Raw genomic sequence first — 20384 nt, 5'->3', positions numbered from 1 at the left:
TTATATCAAAACATTTTCAGAAAAGGCAGTAATTTCATGATTTAATACCGGTAAAATAAAAATCTAACAAAAATCATAAATTGGAGAAAAGAAATTAAGAAGTAGTGAAAATAACCGATCTATAGCTCACAATGCGGCGCCAAGCAACGTACGTGCTGTGATCTTGTAGATCTGCTGTTTTCACTAGTTTGGGTCCTGGGGTAAACCTCTAATTTCTCTTTTGGGTCACATGCTAAAAGGTTTGTGCACCATATGGCACTGACCTAAATGACAGTCTGCATGATGATGATTCCTAGGTATGTTTCGGTAACTTGTGATTGATGATTGATTGGCATGTGTTGTGTGTAGGGCAGGCTACTTAATCCTGGAAGATGACAACATGAGTGATGGTATGGCAAGTGTTGGGATCATCTCTTTCAGAGTAGAATTACTGAAATGACAGGAACTGTACAGCTAAAAACTGTTGCCGCTGAAAACTGCAATTTCTTTTGCAGGGCAAAGCTAATGTTTCTTTTGTCATTCATGTCTTGCCTAACCAGAGCAGTCAAGGGGGGTTTCACAAAAAAGAGGGCAACTATAACTGTGAATGGACCACATAATAAGCAGCAACCAAACAAGCTCTCTGACTCACTAGTCTGTCACAGTTTTGTGACTCACATCAAGGTCATGATATTTTGCACCTAATACTGTAATAATAATAGGCCTATATCAGGGGTCTTCAACGTTTTCAGGCCAAGGACCCATTAGTTGAGGGAGAGATGAAGCAAGGACCACCACAACCTGTTAATAGATTCCATATAGTTTGATCTTTTGACAGCACAATGACAGCACAATCATCAGTCTATTTAGTACGGAGGATTGAGACCAGATTTTGGGTGAATCGTTCACTTTTTCATACAAGCGTGAAAATTGGTACACTTGTACAGTTTGGGGCCCTGAACAATTTCAGATATGGAGCCATCGCAAAAACGCCCCCTGGTGGCCATGGCGGCCATTTTACTTTCCACCATTACCCGTTAATGTATTTTACATCATAACTCCTGAACCAAACATGATAATACAGAATAGATGATGTCTACACCTATGTTTTGATGGTCAAGGATTACAATAATACCATGTACAACATCATAAACTGTTCAAAAGAACAGTTAATGGCCAATTTGGTGATGTTGTGTGGTAGTCCAATGGTTTTCTCCGAATTCTTTTCACCTTTTCATAAAAGTATGAAACTTGGTACACTTGTACACTTTGGGGCATTGAACATTTTCAGATATGGAGCCATCGCAAAAACGCCCCCTGGTGGCCATGGCAGCCATTTTACTTTCCGCCATTAACAATTAATGTATTTTACATCATAACTCCTGAACCAAACATGATAATACAGAATAGGTGATGTCTACACCTATGTTTTGATGGTCAAGGATTTCATTGGTATCATTAACAACATCACAACCTCTTCAGGTGAATAGTTAATGGTCAATTCAGTGATGTTGTGAGGTAGTCCGCTGGTTTTGTCAGACAATTTTTGACTTTTTCATAAAAGTATGAAACTTGGTATACAGTTTGGGACCCTGAACATTGTCAGATATGGAGCCATTGCAAAAAAAAACCTGGTGGCCATGGCAGCCATTTTAATTGCCACCATTACCAGATAATGTATTTTGCATCTTATCTCTTGAACCATACATGATAATACAGAATATGTGATGTCTACACCTATGTTTTGATGGTCAAGGATACCATTGATAATGTGTACAACATCATAAACTGTCCAGCTGAATAGTTAATAGTCAATTCAGTGATTTGCGTCTGTTGTATACATGTTGAGTTTTAGAAATGTAAACCCTTGCCCCTGATAATACAGTGAGAGCAGAGCAATATTCAATATTAAATAATGTATCACAGACAAAGGTTTATTTCAAAGATTCTATTTCAGAAATAGTTTTTTTTTGTTATAACATAAAGGTTTCATTGTCTTGTTCAAATAGATTTCTGAAGCACATCATTATATACCATGTTTTTCGCTAGTATTGATTGCATGTTTCATTCATGCATGTTTTTTTGTTTGACTGATTGATTGATTGATAGTTGTTGTCGTTGACAATCATGCTAACCATTGTCAAAGAAACGTGAAAAACAGAGCCCTTGCTGTTTGGTAAGTCTGTTCTTGAGAGATTACGTTGTTGATGACAATGAATTTCTTCTTCCATCTTCACTGCCTCCTTCACAGCCTCCTCCACATTGACACAATTCTGTACACTACCTTTGCATTTTTTGCCTGGCAGCCTTTCTTGCAGCCACAACTCAAGAGCTCAAGGAGGGATAGGCTTGCCTGTGGAAGAATTGACCACAATGGTCTCCAATCACGTGGGTTCGTCCAACCCCAGTCTTTGGAGATTTCATAGCTGATGCCACCTCAAATGCTTGTCCCCAACAGTGTTCTCCTTGGTACACTGCACCTTTGAGGTGCATGGAAATGAAATGATCTGGAATTAGTTTTGGAGCCTTTGACAGAGCCATGTTGCATTTGTCAGGAGTGGACCCAAGCAATCCCATGTCTGTAGTTTTTTACAGTCCCAAATGCCACCCAGCAAGCTCGTCTTGAGTTATTCACTAAAATAGGAAGAGGGATGGAGAAAATACTCCCCAAATTAGGATGCATTGGTGCAGCACCTCAAAAGAGCAGTGTAAGAGGGACACTGTTGGGGACAAGCATTTGAGGTGGCACCAGATATGCCATCTCCAACAGACTGGGTTTGGACAAACCCACTTGATTGGAAACCATTGTGGTCAAATTCTTTAATAGGCAAGCCAATCTCTCCTTCAGCTCTTAAGTTGTGGCTGCAAGAAAGGCTGCCAGGGGCATTACAAATGCAAACAAGCCTCCTAATAGTGCACAGCATTGTGCCAATGATGTGGAGGAGGTTGTGAAGGAGACAGTGAAGATTGAAGAATAGATTCATCGTCATCAATCAATCAACCAATCAATCAATCAGTCAAAAAATGCATGAAACATGAAAACAATACTAGCAAAAACATGAAATATATGTGCTTAAGAAATACATTTGAACAAGACAATGAAACCAAATGTATGCAACAAACGCAAAATGTTGTGATTTCCTTCTCACATCACTGAATTCATCATTAACTATTCAGCTGGACAGTTTATAATGTTGTACACATCACATATTCTGTATTATCAAGCATGGGTCAGAAGATAAGACGCAAAATACATTATCTGGTAATGGCGGATATTAAAATGGCCACTAGGGGGTGTTTTTTGTGATGGCTCCATATCTGACATTGTTCAGGGTCCCAATGTACAAGTGTACCAAGTTTCATACTTTTATGAAAACGTGAACAATGTTCATACAAAACCAGCAGACTACCTCACAACATCACCAAATTGACCATTAACTATTCACCTGAACAGTTTATGATTATGTACATGATATCAATGTAATCCTTGACCATCAAAACATAGGTGTAGACATCACCTATTCTGTATTATCATGTTTGGTTCAGGAGTTATGAGGTAAAATACATTAATTGTTAATGGCGGAAAGTAAAATGGCTGCCATGGCCACCAGGGGGCGTTTTTGCGATGGCTCCATATCTGAAAATGTTCTGGGCCCCAAAGTGTACAAGTGTACCAAGTTTCATACTTTTATGAAAAGGTGAAAAGAATTCTGTCAAATATTCGGACAAAACCATTGGACTACCACACAACATCACCAAATTGGCCATTAACTATTCTTCTGAACAGTTTATGATGTTGTACATGGTATTATTGTAATCCTTGACCATCAAAACATAGGTGTAGACATCATCTATTCTGTATTATCATGCTTGGTTCAGGAGTTATGATGCAAAATACATCAATTGTTAATGGCGGAAAGTAAAATGGCTGCCATGGCCACCAGGGGGCGTTTTAGCGATGGCTCCATATCTGAAAATGTTCAGGGCCCCAAACTGTACAAGTGTACCAAATTTCACGCTTGTATGAAAAAGTGAACGATTTTCGTCTCAATCCTACGGACTAATTTTGGATTCTTGAACCGTCGATACTTAATAAACTTGACCCTTCACTATTTTTCCCATCTACAAAAAAGCCCTTTGCCAAAAATAGCCGATCTGCGCTGTGAGCTTGTAGATCTGCTATTTATAGCTAAAGTTCTCAGGATATGGACGCTATAGGGTTCAAGTGGTTAATATAAAAAAGGAGAAAAAAACGTTTCTATCACACAAAGATTTGGAGGACCCCCTGTAGTAACTCTGAAGACCCCCTAGGGGTCCCGGACCCCCTGTTGAAGACCTCTGGCCTATACGCATGTGTGGTGCACTATAATGCAGAGGCTAATTTGATAGGAATACTATTTAAATCTAATTGTGTTTATGTTGGTGGAAAAATAATTACATTTCTTTGTCCTACCTCATGAGATTTGAATACCAGTAAGACTCCCTAATCGGGAGATAAGCGATCGTCAGGTCACAGCGTGATTTTAGGGTAAAATGTGTAGGAGCAGTGTCCAAAAATGTGTTTGAAAAAATCGGCCAGATGGTGGCGCTATATGGGACAGATCCATGTTGATGACATGAGTGTAGACATACTGTGTACCGATTTGCGTGATATTAGGGGCAGATTCGTGTTGACGGCTCTCTTGGCGCCGCCGAGGCGGACGCGTGGGTACCGGCCCCGGCTCTCCCGGTTGCTCCTAGCCAGAGTTGGCATTTTATGTGTGCTGCAGTGGCGGGGGCCCTCCACTAGGGGGGGGGGGGGGTGCGACCACTTTTGCATCCATTCTGGTGCACCAGGAGTCAGTGGTCCCCAGGAATTCCCTGTGAACAGCCCCGTTTGGGTGGTCATTTGGTCATTTTTGCACTTTTTGGCAGCTGCAGAAGGGTGTCCCTGGGGGTCCCTGGAGCTCCGGGGGTCCCTGGAGGGGTGGAGGTTGTGGATTGGCTGGCAAGGAGTGTGTGTGTGCAAAGTTTGGCATGGATTGGGGCAATGGTGGCAGAGATATGAGTTGTGGAAAAGTGTGACGTGACGGACAGACTAACTGACTGACAGACAGCCGGTGGAAGTTTTGGTAGTAACACCTGACGGTCGCAATTATTATTATTATACAGGACCGTCGTCCTAGCTGCTCTCCCTAAACAGAAATTCCACAAAGCTAAAAATCAAACGAGCCTGACAGGACTGCCAGTTATCTCCAAACCAAACTAAAACCAGTAAGACTCCCTATTTGGGAGATAAGCGACCGTCAGGTCGCAGCATGATTTTAGAGCAAAATGTGTAGGAGCAGTGTCCAAAAAAGTGTTTAAAAAAATCTGCCTAATGGTGGTGCTATATGGGAGAGATCCATGTTGTTGATGACATGAGTGTAGAGCAAGTGTGTACCGATTTACGTGATTTTTAGGGGCAGTGTCCAAATATGTGTTTTGCATGATTTGGCCTCATGGTGGCGCTAGAAGAGGGCTATGGTTTGGCAGGCAAGGAGTGTTTGTGCAAAATTTGGCATGGATCGGGGCAACGGTTGCAGAGATATGAGATGGGCAAAAGTGTGACTGACAGACTGACAGCCAGTGGAGGTTTTGATAGTAACTGCGACCTGACAGTCGCAATAAAGAAATCCTCATTAATGCCCCATTGTTTTTCAGTTATTTCTGGAATGTTAACATTTTGCACTGTTGCACATAACATGTTAGAATTATTCTGCTTGAGCAGTTGTACGGTTAAGAGCTTGAGGCCTGCTTCCCTATTTCTGGATAGGAGGGATGTTGTGGGAGGACGGTCGGGTGAAGTCACAACAATAACTGAGTCATTGGTTTGGCTAATGATGCAATTACACTGGTGCACTTCGCATCTCTTGATTAGATATGAAGAAGACTGGCTTTTTGTGTCTATAGGTGCCCTTGCATGTAATTGGCTGAACATGTTCACAAAATAATGGGGTAAATTATAAATAGCCTGATAATGGTCATATAATAAAATAAATGTAGTTATTCCATATAGCTAACTTCAAGTATACCCCCATTGCAATCTACAGACCATTATTATTACCATAGGTCACATAAACTAGTACAACACCACAAACGTTATTTGGTCATCTGCACAGTAATATCCTCAGTGTCAGTACATTTAATTCTGAGGGTAAAAATGGGCCAATGGGCTTTTGTCATTGGATATTATTTAACGCCACAACTAAGTACTGTGTTGCTGTACAATATTTGAGCTTCTTGGGCTATTGGCATGTACAGCATCAGCTACAGACTGATTTCTGGATGTTTATTTGTGGAAGAGATAATGCCCGCATTGCACTTACAGTGTATCAGTATTGATCACTAGACTGGCTGCACTGCTCCTGTGATCGTATAACCTAATTAGTAGTATGTCCATAAACAAAATGGGTTACAAGCTACAGGGCTATTTAGGGACATACGCCAGGGCCAGAGTGTCTGGGGCTAGTATTTGAATCCTGTTAGAGATCATTGGAGAATACAGAGCGTTGGTTGAGTTGTGAACTCTCTTGGGTTGCAGTTGCCTTTATTGTACTGTACTGTACTGTCTGCTATAATGCTTGTGTCAACCAAGTGATGTCACGATAAATCAGCTATAATCCCACTCCCAAAGTCAAGTAAAAAAATCGCACTTGTGCATATCTCCTTGTATGGGCCATCCTGTCCATGACATACAGTAAGTTATCTCCATACATGGAGTTCCGTGCTCATACAGACTTAGGGACCTACACACAAAGCCAGATGTAGGAGCGGCTAGCAGAGCGCGCAAGTAGTGTGATGATAGCTGTCTGTGGGTATGTGGACACCAAGCTAAAGAGTGTAAAGTCAAGCCTCTTCAGATGGATCCCCCACTTCCTGACAGAAATTTGATCAGGCATGAGCTTCCTCGATTGGCCGACCTTGACCCATCGGCTTTGTGGATTGGCCAAACTTTGCGGGACGTTTGTGCCGCCAAACACATACTTGGCAGCGCACTTAGCAGCACTGCAATCTTTTACGGAGTGTTAGAACTTGGTGTATCTTTTTTGGTTCTGTTTTGTAAAGTTGTTCTGCTGGACCATTCGTCTGAAAGGAAATAAGGGAGGGGAGAAATCTGTGGTGACCGTTGGACAGAAGGTGTACGTTTTTGGACTTCGAGTAGTCAGTCACGAGGACAGTGATCATATTGATGTGCACATCTTCAACACAGTATCTTTGCTCTGGAGGAAGTTGACCCCAGTGACACCTGGAAGAGGAGAACGTCACATTGAGGTTTCCTCCTGGCATGAGAGGCACACAGCTGTGCTGATTGAAGATACCGTCTACATCTGGGGAGGGTGACATTGCAAGCGGCGTGAAGGCCAGCGGACCTTGGTCCTGCTCTTCTCCCCCGAGCGCCGCAGGCGCCAGTGGCCGCGAAGAGCGGGCCAGCGCGAGTTACGAAGCCGTGGTGAATGCAATCGTTATATTTATGCCCAGGCCGTATGGCCTGGGCAAGCCCACGATAAACGCCCTGTCCAAGTGACTACAATGGAGCGCTCCCTAGCTCATAGTAAGCTAATGGCTAAACATGGGAAAAATGGCTCGACCTCCTGCTTCATACCGCCACTCTGCCACCATCATCGGGACAAAGATGTTTGTATTTGGGGGCTGGGTGCGTCAGTACTCCAACACCATCAGAGTGTTTGACACAGAGACCAAGGGTTGGATGGACACACCTTCCACACAGCTTCTTCCAGGAGGAAGCTGGTGTCATTCAGGCTTTACCTACAATGGAGAGCTGTACATATTTGGTGGCGGCAGCACGTACCAGACCTTCAATGACTTGTGGAAATTCAGACAGTCCAGAGACCTTCTGCTGGAAGAACGTTGAGCCCAAGGGAAAAGGCCCATGTTCGATGAGTAAGATGTTCTGTTGCATGGTGGGAGATCGTATCCTCTTTGGAGGATGCTACACATCTCATGACCTGTATGTCTTAGACTTAAGTCCTAGTATGAAGACTTTATGTAAGCTAGGATTTATTCAGTACGGTCTGGAGCAGTCAGAACTCCCACACAACATCAGGTGGGAACTGGCAGCCATGACTACGACAGCAAAGCCATGACTACGACAGCAACTGAAAAAACAAGAAAACAAATAATATAAATTAAAATGAAGTATAAATACCACTGACATTTGGCTATGTGGGACCAATTAAAAAAATAAAAGAAAAATGGGGTGTAATAACGTTGCTTCAAAGCCATGTGACCATTCTATAAAACTCCATATTTGGACAAAATGTTTCAGCCTGAAACGGTCCACCAGTCATGGTGCAAAGCCCAGCACAAAAATCACACCTTTTACGGCCGGTTACCACGTCGAATGAAACCTCTTCGTTGCATTCACTGTTACCCTTGTTGACCATATAGCACGCCAAGCCTGGGACAAACGTCTCAAGAAGACCTGCCTATCACTGAAGGAGTTTTAGACCTACCAGAGGCAGCTCCACTAATCATGTTCAACACAGATTTAACACTAAAGGCTCTAATTCGTTCTCCTGCTATACCACCAACATGTTGAACGCCCTTCCGCAAGCCTTAAAGGAGTGCGAATCCCTAGCCTCCTTCATAATTGGTATGAAAAGTCACCTTCAGGCGGCTACTACTTGTAAATATATCAATGCTCAATGCTGCACCTTGAAGCTATAAATCTACCATGTCAGGAGCCGAGCGAGATTTAGGTAAAACTTTGTGTTACACTAGATGTTATAGATAGCTAATACCCGAGAGCCTTTAATTCTCTTGCTTAATACCTGTCGCTTTCTTTGTATCTAGTAATCCCCAAGGCGGGCAGGTCTAATGGCCTTCTCCAAGCCATTCCCAAGGGACCACAGAGTCATGATTCAAAATGAGGCCAAAAGCAATGGGCACTCATGTCTCAATCTAGACTATCCTTGATTTGCAAGCTGGTCATGTTTCAGTGGCTTTATATTTAGTCGTACAGTACAGTTTCACAGGGTCTTTATTTAAAGACCTCCCATGAAGCGGGAATTGGAGCTACTGTATATTCATGTCAAGCGAACTATAATAAATAATGAACACTGGGTGGGGATTTTGCAAGGGGAAAGGTTGAGCCAGCCAAATGTCCAATGAAGGAGACTGATAATGCAGTGGTGGTTGAGAATGTGTTAGTAGAGCAGTATTCCATTGCTCAGCCCCCTGCCACCCTATCGAGTCAGCCAATTTAACACTTGAGTCCTGACATAATATTGTATGTATTTAGTCAACATTCATTGGTAATGTCATATCTGGTTGTCTTCTTTTTTGATTAAGATTATGATGTCATAGTGATGCCGTGATATAATATATATATCGCATATCGGTGCAATATGGGCCAAAAACGTATTTTGGATCATATCGTAATTCAGCTAAAATGACCGATAATTCTATCACGCACAACGACCGCAGCAGCATTATTATTATTAAAAAATACAATTTTTTTATATTCTCTGAAATAAATTGTAAATGTATAAAAGTGTGCTGCAGATATCAGACATCATAGAAAGACTTAAGCCTCTATCAGAGTCCAGGGTGAAGAGCTATTCACTGCAAATTTTAGATGTAAAGCTATCCACCTAAAGTGAGAAAACAAGTGGAGGCCATCATAGTCAGTCACGGTGAAATCCTATCACTGTGACTGACTGGCTAGATCGACCAATCAGTGAACGGGGTGATGGGCCGATCTGTCTGATTGTAAAAACAGAGAGATGTGTGTCGGGTTCGCGGTGGATAGCTCTTCACCGCGAGTAATGACGTAATGTTGTAGTTTTATGACTTAAACCGTCTTAAAAAGACTACACCCCGGTGCATAGCTTATCACTGCGGTGCCTACTATGATAGGGGCTTTAAAATATGTGCTGTATCGTATCGGTCCATATCGAAATCGTATCGATTTAGATGCAACCATATCGTATATTGTATTGAAGGTGAAAAATCTATATCGCAGCATCTCTATGATGTCATAGTATTTGCAGATTTGTCTTGGTATGCTTTCAGCCAAGTCATGCCCCCAAATAGGCCTCTATGTCTATACTACTTTCAGAATAGTGTAGTATATGTTGGTTTTTGAGCAGCGCTAACCGCTCTTACATCTTCTGGCTTTGTCTGTTTGTCATTGGTCAATCGGTGTCTCTCTCTCTTGATTTCTAATAATTGGCTGACCGTGTTTAATGACTCGAGCAATGTCGAGACTGGCTTCTGTGCTCTAAAACAAAACATTTCAGGTCGAGACCCCAAAGAGAGATTAGACTTTTTCCCGATACCCAAACTAGTGAAAAGAGCAGATCTACAAGCACACCACACGTCGCTTCGTGCCGAGCTTGTCGATAGATATTTTCACTACTTCTTAATTATATATTTTTAATATTTATGGAATTCCTTAGATTTGTTTGTTTTTTGTTTTTAAAATGAATGAATGAATGAGAATCTTTTGAAAGGGGTGCCCGGCCTCCCTGTTGCTGCCTGGTTCGATTCCCAATCACGACTTTTGCTGGGTGTCACTCCCCATCTCTCTCCCCATTTCAGTCTACTGTCCTATCAATAAATGCATAAAAGCCCAAAAATCTTTTGAAATATTTATTTTTAAATGTAGGAAAAGAAAAGGAATTTTTACTCAAGTTGTGACCCTTAAAAATAGGTCTGTGACCCACAAATGGATCCCGACCCACTATTTGGGAAACGGTACTCTAAAAGGACCAAACTGGCATCAATAAACGTCATTATCTATTCTTGACAGCATCGGTCGCAAGATATCGTACATAAACATAGAGCATTTCCCGTTAATGGCTCTATTTTTAGATATCATCTTTGTTTAAGTTTTCTTCAGTCATTAAAATGCTACTGAACATACTGTATCTGAATAATTGAATCAATGTTTGCTAAACATGATTGCATGGTTAACAGTCACTCTTATCCAGAGTTACAAAATGCAAGCTCATAGAAAAAACATGACGAACCCTAGTCAACAAACGACAGGGTAAAAGCCAAGGTCATGTAAATATAGTGCAAACATTGAACCTGTCATATTATGCCTAAACAGCATGCTACACGTCTACTGTAAATAACATACTTAGCATTTGTGGTCAAGCAAACAGCATGTGTGCGAGTAACTAGGGCTGCAACTACCGTTACTACTAGTTATTTGAGATTATTCTAGTGATTACTTTTAAATGTTTTTATTTTTATTATAATTATTATTTTTTGAATACATCAATGACACAATTTTATGATTAACAATTTCATGCAAAAGTAGTGAAAATAACAGATCTAGTAATGTGCCAATGTTTTTATGAGGGCACCGGCTTCCCTGATTGTCGGCTTCACTGATTGGCTGAGTCTTCTGTCATATTTGTACTGCTTTGCCAATATAAATTGCAGTGTGAGAAGATTTGAGATAAGCAAAAGTCTCCAGCATGTCTGCCATAATCAGGGCAATAAGCGGAAACTTGGGCTGACTTCAATAGCTTACACAACTTGCTCAGTTCAGACTAGTGTTGTTGGAAGTTCACACTTGCAAGTTCGCCTCAGGAGTTCAAATATCAGCTCGTCCACTGTGGATATGTGCAGATCTACAAGCTAAAATGCATTGCATGACATTTCAGAAGTTTGCGAGGACTAAAGTACAGACAATATGCATACTGAGAAACAGCCCTGGGTGTTTTTTTATAGAACTATGGTGTTTCCTTGGTGAGAGAGAAAAGGCAGAGAAGCCTAGGCTGTGCCTACAGTATATGATTTATTCAACATTATTCTTGTTTTCCTCTGACTACCCCTTCTCCCTTTTATGAATGCATTCTTACTCTAGTGCTGACAATGCAAAGGGAGGTGTGTTCATTTTAGAGAGAGAAAGTAGGGAGGGAGGGAACGAGAGGGGCGGGGCATTGCCTTTAATGCATCTGCTCTCATCTGCGACTCTCTTGGCTGACATATTCATTCTCTCTCCCCCTCTTTCTCTTAATTTTTCCTTCTCTTTCTTCCTCTCCTCTCCTCACCCCCCCCCCCCCCCTTCATGTTTGCATTTCTTGTGGGTCAGTCTCTCCCGTGTGCATGTCTGTGTTCGACTGTCCGTCCCTTTCCGTCTCTCTGTCTCATGTCATACACACACACACACAGCTCTCTGGCACAGACAGGGAATCTTAGATGTGCAGGGTCAGTGTCATTCCTCCTTTCCTCCGCTCTGTGTTTGCTTCCCTCGTTCGTTCTTCAGAATTTGACTACTCTTCCGTCTCGTTTCCATCCTCAGCTCGGAGCTGGGATCGTTGCGTCAGGCGTTCGGCAGCAGACTTGAGGTGGGTGTTTGAGCATCACAGCCACGTCTTGACTACCTCTGTCTCCCTCTCGCACTGTCTCTCGGTCTCTGTCCCTCTCTCATGCGCTCTCGCTCCTTCTCTCCTCCTCCCCATGTCAGTGAGCATTGTGATGTGTGTGTGTTGTCATTCTTTCCAGAGGAGCAGCAGATGCTATGCTGCTTGGAGTCCCCCAGGAGTCTATACCAGGCCCCCCTTTTCTTCTCCCTCTGCACTAAATATCTTAGCTGAAAATGGCATATTTACGTACATTCTCTGAGCTTGTAGATCTGATGTTTTTGCTGAAGGTTCGCAGCAGCATAGGGATGCTAGGATTCATAATGGTTAACAGTAGGCTAGTGGAACATAGGGCTTTTCTGCCTGTCTAGATCTCTGCGTTGTCTCCCACTCGCCGTCTCTGTATGCTGGCCGTTGCTGCATTGAGAACTATCCTTGCATACCTTATTACTCTGGAATGTATTTCACAGTCTCTGTCTGCATGTCATATTTTATGCATACCCCGGTCCTCTTGAATTCTTCCCAGGGACTAGCCAATGCTGTCAGTTGTTAAAAAAAAGAAGGTACAGTATTTTCTGGACTATAAGGCGCACCTGACTATAAGGCGCACTGTCAATGAATGGTCTATTTTCAAACTGTTTTCATATATAAGGCGCACCTGACTATAAGGCGCACATAATAGAGCTACCGTTGCGTTATGCATCCAACAGATGGAGCTGTGCTAAAGGGAATGTCAATGTCAATGAATGATCCATATATAAGGCGCACTGGACTATAAGGCGCACTGTAGTTTTTTGAGAAAATTAAAGGCTTTTAAGTGCGCCTTATAGTCCGGAAAATACGGTAGCTTAAAATAGGTTTCCTAGGAGGTAAAGCATACACACACACACACACACACACACACACACACACACACACACACACACACACACACACACACAGAAGGCTTGCGTCCATTTCTCCTTATCTGTCCCTGATGCTGCCGCAGTGCTCAATGGTTGCAGTTGCCGACGAGGTCAGTAACACCCTGAAGCCAGGCTTTAACTAAACTCCAAGTTGTTGACCTGCGTGTACTGCATTTGAGAGGTTGTGACAGTTGCCCATGTGTTATGCTGTCACACCGTGTGTGTGTGTGTGTGTGTGTGTGTGTGTGTGTGTGTATGCGACACGCATCTGCACGTATGCCCACATGAATATATTTATGCTTGTGTACGCATGCATGCCCACGGCCACATGTATATTCGTGTGTGTGTGTACTGTACATGTGACAGCCTGCCTGGGGGCTCTGGTCCAAAGCAGGAGAGACGGGCTGCAGAGGTTTGGTTTGGTTTGGTGCAGTAAGTAAGCTGTTGTTGAATCATGCTCTGAAACAAGCGGCAGTGAGGAGAAAGGCAGATCTCTGTTAGTGAGCCAATTACTGTTATTCCCATACTGTAGAAAGCCTTAAGTTGGCCTCCCCTCACACATGCCTGTAGAGTAGTCGTGTATCCTGGAATAGCATGTGTCAACAGCATGTGTGTGTATGAACTTACAGAGGTAACAGTGACATAGTCTATATGTATGACTTTGTTTGAATACTTCAAGAGCTACAGTAATAGTGTCTCACAGTGCTGCTGTCTAACAGTGTAACAAGTAAGACACCCTAAGGGCGAGAAGCGACCGTCAGGGGCAGGGCACACGGAAACAACAGACTTTTTAAAATTAGGCAGTTAATCTGGTAACGCACGCACACACACACACACACACACACACACACACACACACACACACACACACACACACACAGACTATTACACTATTACACTTATTTCACTACCAGTAAGACGTGGTTCTCCTAACGGGGCATCATCTGGGATACAATCCCTTTTATGCCCATATATGGAGATCCGTAACAGAATTCCTTTTATGACCATATATGGAGATCCCTGCTCTGAGTATCTGACATCACTGTGATGTCACCTGTTTAACCCATATATGGAGATCCCTGACATCACTGTGATGTCACCTGTGATGTCACAGTGATGTGTCAGGTGAACCACAGTGTCGGGCGTTACCCTTCTGGACGTAAGCCTACGGACAAGCTGTGACAGTTCTGATAGTAAACTGCGACACTTATTACACTATTACACGTATTGCAATATTACACTATTATACTTATTACTGTTAGAGATCCACATTATTATTATTAGATTTTATTGCGACCGTTAGGTCGCAGTTACTTATACTATCTAAACCTCCACCGGCTGTCAGTCCCTTTGTCACGTCACACATCACACTTTTCCCCTACTCATATCTCCGCCACCGTTGTCCCAATCCATGCCAAACTTTGCACATACACTCCTTGGCTGCCAAACCACAACACCCCATTTCTCACATGGCCCTCTTCTAGCGCCACCATGAGGCCGATTCTTGCTAGACACATTTTTGGCCACTGCTCCTACAGATGTTGCCCTAAAATCACACAAAGCGGTACACAGTATGTCAAGAGTCATGTCATCAACATGGATCTGTCCCATTTAGCGCCACCACCATTGTTTTGCATTCTTCACACACGGACAGTACTATGGAATATCAAACACAATGGAACCCTATCTGGAATACCAAACTTGCTTCTGGCTCTGTTGTTTAGGGCCCCCACAATGTCATTCAAATGGTGTCTGTTTTGTAGTAAGTGTAGTAGGTGCAGGTTGGAAGCTTTACCGCTCCCGGTGGTTGGCAACATAGACATAGAAAGGTAGACGTCTCCTTCGGCTAGGGGGCGTATGCATTGAGCAACTAAGGGAATCTTCATCGCTTCCGTGTTCATTGCTTCCGCGTGCATCACACATACGGAAGTCGGTAAGCCAATCAGAGGCAGGTGGGGGCTGTTCTTTACGTATGCAGCCTGTAAGAACAGCTGAGCAGCGCAACATCGGAACTGGCTCTGTTGAATTGAATTGTAGTCCTTGGATAAGTCCTGGAAAAGACACTCTGTGATTGGCCAGTAGTCACTTTGACTGACAACGTTCCCTTAGTTTTTCCAGGAAGTCCGGACTAGAACTTTTGCACATCGCTCCAATTAACTGCAGAGGCGAACGAGGCATCTAGCTCTTTATATCTGTGGTTGGCAAGGTCAGGCCAACCTGACCAGGGTGTGGTCAACTAGCTAGTCAGCTGCAACCCATGATGACACAATCAAGCAGTCTGTATAAAGCAGGTCAAAGCCTGCTGCTTCTTTCTTTTTCTACAGACCTCTGTGTGCGTCTTTTATTGTGAGTAGGCTGCTGTCCTGTTTGTTTGTGCTGATATTTAAGTTTAGTTTGAAGTTGACTGTCTACTTTATGTTACTTAAGCAGGTTGTACTTTTGCATTTTGTGAATTACTGTATGTTTATAGCCGATCTACAATTATGTGAATTATTTGTGGATTATCTTTCTAGGAACAAGACACAAGGAAAAGATGCACCATGACACTTTTGGTGGCAAAACTCGCACTGGAAGTTCGATGAATACATGGCAATGAATGGAGCCAGCTGGATCAGCTCATGAACAAACACTATTTATGAACGACTGAGACCTTTGTCATATAATCGCTTCAGGAATATAAAAGAATACATATCACAGGTATTTTTACAATCACTTGCTTTTTGATGTGCACAGACAGTACATCATTTTATTGAGGGATCTAAACAGGGGCAGGGGTCGTTTCTGTCTCAGAGGTATCCAGACATGACATAGTAGACAGTCTTGTGATACTAGCTAGTTCAGAAAACTACTTTTTGCTCTTTATAAAAGTATACAGTGTACACACCGAAAGGCAACACAGCAGAAAACAATGTGTGACATGACTGAGCAGATTATTTTATAGAGGTCTCTATCGTTCAGAAATAGACTTGTGTTTACTTGTGTTTGTGTCCAGCCGGCTCTCCTAGACTCCAATGTTATTCACTGAACTTCCGGTGTTAGTTTGCCACCGAGTTTGACGAGAATCTGCAGACTGGAATTGTGCAGTCGAGAAAATGACGTTAGTGACTTTTCCTTCCGAGAGTTCATTGGCCTCTTTCAGGATATGAACAGGAAGCCAGGGGCAGGGCAGGAATAATGTGAATAAGCGTAAGGTTGGCTTATAACTTGGTATAGCGCCACCATGAGGCTGCATAGAACATTTTGTTTGAGTGTATTCCTTGGCCTACTTACTGGTAGCGAGCACCAAGGTCAGCTCTGTGCATGCACGCACGAACACGCGCGCACACACACACACACACACACACACACACACACACACACACACACACACAAACACGGGTTGACACTAGAGGTCTTCGGAACTGCCCGAGATCCGAAATTACCCGCGATCCGAACCGCCCCGAGCCGGGTAACGGGGCCGTTTTCGAGCTTTTACCGCGGGGCGGGCCGGGGCCGGGGCCGTCTGCCCCGGTTCCCCGGGTATCTCCTGTTACCCGAGTGGAGCCGAGACAGGCCGAGATTGAAGTGAAAGCGAACGCAACAACTGCACCAAATAGATAACGCCACACGATGGCACTAAAGATGCAGCATGTAATCTGTTGCATTGGTTGTGAGAACTGAGAAGTATAACTCACTCAGTCACAACAACACTGACTGTATCAGTTGGATTGTTATTATTATCAAAGATATTAACGTAACGTTTTGGTTAACGGTTTACAATGGAGTTGTCATTGCGTGTTGTCATGCTCTGCAGAGCAAAATGGACACTCAAAGCAGAAAGATATAATGAACAACACATGCGACAGAAAACGATAGCATTAGCATTGGCTAGCCAAAGAAGAAGGAATAAAAACATGGATTTATTTGTATTTACAAACTGTCCGCATTGACTTACTGGTCTGGGAAAAGATCATCTTTTGGCGAGAGGCACAGCGCCGCTGACAGCAACAGCAGCACCGTGGCGACGTTAGGTAAGAAATATGTCTGATACAACTCTTAATATAATAACGTTGGCATTCTTTCATTTCGGGGCGACAGGTTCGGGTCTCGGATCTCTCGTTCTGCTCGGGTATCGGATCCAATTTTTCTAATAACAGGCGGGGCCGTTCGGATCGGATCCATCACGTCTCGGGGCTGATCGGGTAACGGTTCTCAAATTCCAAATGATAGACGGGGCCATATGGGTCCGGGTCCATTTCCCCCGGGTCCTTTTGGGTTCGGGTAGTTCAAATTGGACCCGTGAAGACCTCTAGTTGACACTAAAGTCTCAGAGGCACTTGCCCGACTGGCAAGTGCAGGTCATGTTCTACTTGCACAAAAGCCGGTCATGCCCACTTGCCCGAAAGGTACATTTTCCATTATAAAATGCTAGGTAAAATTTGCGCTTGTAGAAAAACAAAGTTAAATCCAATCCATAACTCCCTAGTGGTGACAGTCACTTTGAGAAATCAGAATGAGTCTCAGTGCAACTACTAGTTAGTAAAAAGGTAGCATTGTTCTTCATAAATAGCCTGTAATATTTAATGAAGACGGGATCCACACGACCGAACATTTTATTTACTTGCCAGGGGCAGTCGGGCAACCGTTAAGCCTCTATCAGAGTCCAGGGTGAAGAGCTATTCACTTCACCGCGTTGTAGTTTCCTAGCTATCAACTAGGCTTTGTTATGTATTTTTAGGTGATAGCTAGAAAACTACACCGCGGTGAAGTGAATAGCTGAGCTCTTCACCCTGGACTCTGATAGAGGCTTATGTGTCAACCCCTGCACACGGCAAAAACATAACCTACGTCCCGGGCCGTTAGCCTGGCAGAGATAATAATAGGACCTTTTCTTTTTGACCAGAGGTGCTCTGAGTGCAGCCTAATGGGAGTAACTGTTAGGAGTGGTGAAGCGGGTCGGCTGCCTTTCTTTTCTTTTTTTTACTTCATGTGACTGTGAAGGTCTGAGTGGTGCCAGTGGTTGAATGCTTGATTCTTGAGAGCTTTTCTTGCTTTTCTCTGTGAGGAGGTTCTACTGTACCAGGATGCAATGTTGTTGAATGTGAGCACTTATTCGACTAGTATTACTGCTGTTAAAATGACCTGTCTAACATTAAAAGTTAAAGCCTCCAGCCAGCCTCCTCAGCAGAAACATGATGCACTATTATTAGGTCTTTTTGTAGACCTCAGATGAGGGACTACAGAACGACCCTCTGCATGGCGATGGACATGTAGTAGTTGATCTCAGTGAGAGATGGTGTGGGGTTTCTCCCCACAACACAGCTTTGTCTAAAGCAAGGTTTTAACTGCACCGATTCGGCCACGAATCGGCGGTGGAAAGCCTCTGCTGCCAACCAAGGAGCCATCGGCAACTTGTCGGCAAGAGGCGCTTGCCGTCGATAGGGCTGTCGGAACCCGTCGATCGAAAACCAAACCTGCTCAGTCTTTTGCAATTGGTCGGTAGGATTGAGGCGACTTTGCTGCAGCTGCAGAAACAAAGACATTTTCCCGTCGCTTCTCAATTCCTATCCAATCTGATCCAAAGCAGAGCTAGTAGTAGGCTAGTAAGTAGTAATAGTGCTGCAGCTGCCGGTGTTGTTGTTTTTTTTCCTCTGCACGGAGAACGCAGAGTGCCTCCGGTTGCCAGATTATGTGAGTGAAATAAGCGACCAGGTCTATGAAAATAAGCCCAAAAGCAGCGACCAGTTTCACCTATTGAGCTCTATTACATTAGTTATTTTCTAAAAGAATGTTGAAAGCAAGGCCAAATAAGCAACTACACTTCAGAAACAAGCCCAAACAAAAGCAACCCACAACTAGCAACATTACAGGAAAACAGGATCAACGTTGCTTATAATGAGCAGACCTGGCACCACTGCCATACAGTAACTACAGTCGGCGTCGGCTAGAAAAAAATAAAAATAAATAAGTGCTTAGTTTTTTGCAGTTCTTTGCAGTCTGTGTACAGTCAGAAGGAGTCTTCTGTAGGCTGTTTGGTGTGGAGACACCTTTACTGGTGATCAGTTCAAGGGATCTCTCCTGAAACTACAAGAAAATGTTTAAATGTGACATGAATTTGACAGTACTGACTTTTTTTTGGAGCGGCGCTAACTCCTACATCTGGCTTTGTCTGTTTGTCCCGTGTCTTGGTGTTTGTTTGTATGTATGACCAGGGTCACATTGGCCAAGTTTTGAGGGACTCACTCAAATTAACTCATTAGCTCACTTCTCACTGGGTTCTTTTTGTAAAGACGGGGAGTGGGGAAGTTAACGGAATGAGGACTCGGGTCAGATACCAGTGTTCTCCTTACTTTAGGGCTCCACTAGAAAGACGGCGCTGTGCCGGCATCAAAAAATGAACCGGGGGGAATTGGGCCTCACCGACGCAGCGCAATGTCGGCAATGGAGCATCTTTCATTGATTAAAAAGGGAACATTCCCTGCGTTGACGCTGACGCGATGCCCGATGGCTGCAGTGAAGCCCTGGCTTTAAGGATGAATCAAGAGAGCCAAGACTCTGAGTTCCTTGATGATGATGTCATCGAGTGAAATTGTGGCTCTGCTGCATTAACAGTGAATGGTAGGTTCATTTCTGGGACACGGTGGCTGCACATTGTTCTAGCTGATGACTGCATTTCAGTGGGGATAAAAGCTGACTTGAATGTAAATATGCCCAAAATTAAATAACATGACTCCACAAAGTTATTGAGCAGTTCAATGGTAAAATGACTAGCCTCAGCTTTTGGCTTCTCATTACATTGCAAATTGAAGGACTTTTGTTTCTCTGGTTTCTAGCTGTTGGAGACGAGAGCTTTATGAAAATGAACAATTAGGCCTATTGTTTCAACTCTAATACCGCAGTACTGATGTGATTATTTTTGTGTATGGTGTATTTTAATAAAAACAGAAAGGGGAGTGTGTGGGGGATTGTGTTTGAGCAAGTCAATTGCTCACTTTCAATTCAGTATTACACATATTAGACAGTGGCACTGTGATGGATCATACCAACCTATTACTCAAGTCTGTTTCTTGTCCTGTTTCTAGTTCATTCTGTCTTTGTGCCTCTCTCTCTCTCTCTCTCTCTCTCTTGCCCTCCACTCTCGTTCAGAACAACAATTGAT

General features: G+C 43.3%; 1 protein-coding gene across 3 annotated transcripts in view; it reads left to right on the top strand.

Moving 5' to 3' along the window:
* The window catches only part of kcnab2a (potassium voltage-gated channel subfamily A regulatory beta subunit 2a), a gene marked incomplete at its 5' end in the record, with an annotated part of 158047 nt that overhangs the window by 800 nt on the left and 136863 nt on the right, over positions 1-20384 (top strand). For 2 of the 3 annotated variants that reach the window (XM_080727821.1, XM_080727819.1), the window contains one exon: positions 12281-12326. The exons of the other annotated variant lie outside the window; for it this stretch is intronic. The remainder of the gene's footprint in view (positions 1-12280; positions 12327-20384) is intronic. 3 annotated transcript variants of the gene reach the window in all.

This window comes from Nannobrachium achirus (genome assembly GCF_963921795.1).
Source record: "Nannobrachium achirus genome assembly, chromosome: 6".
In the NCBI taxonomy this organism is placed as follows: Eukaryota; Metazoa; Chordata; class Actinopteri; order Myctophiformes; family Myctophidae; genus Nannobrachium; species Nannobrachium achirus.
This window is presented reverse-complemented; position numbering and strand designations above follow the sequence as displayed.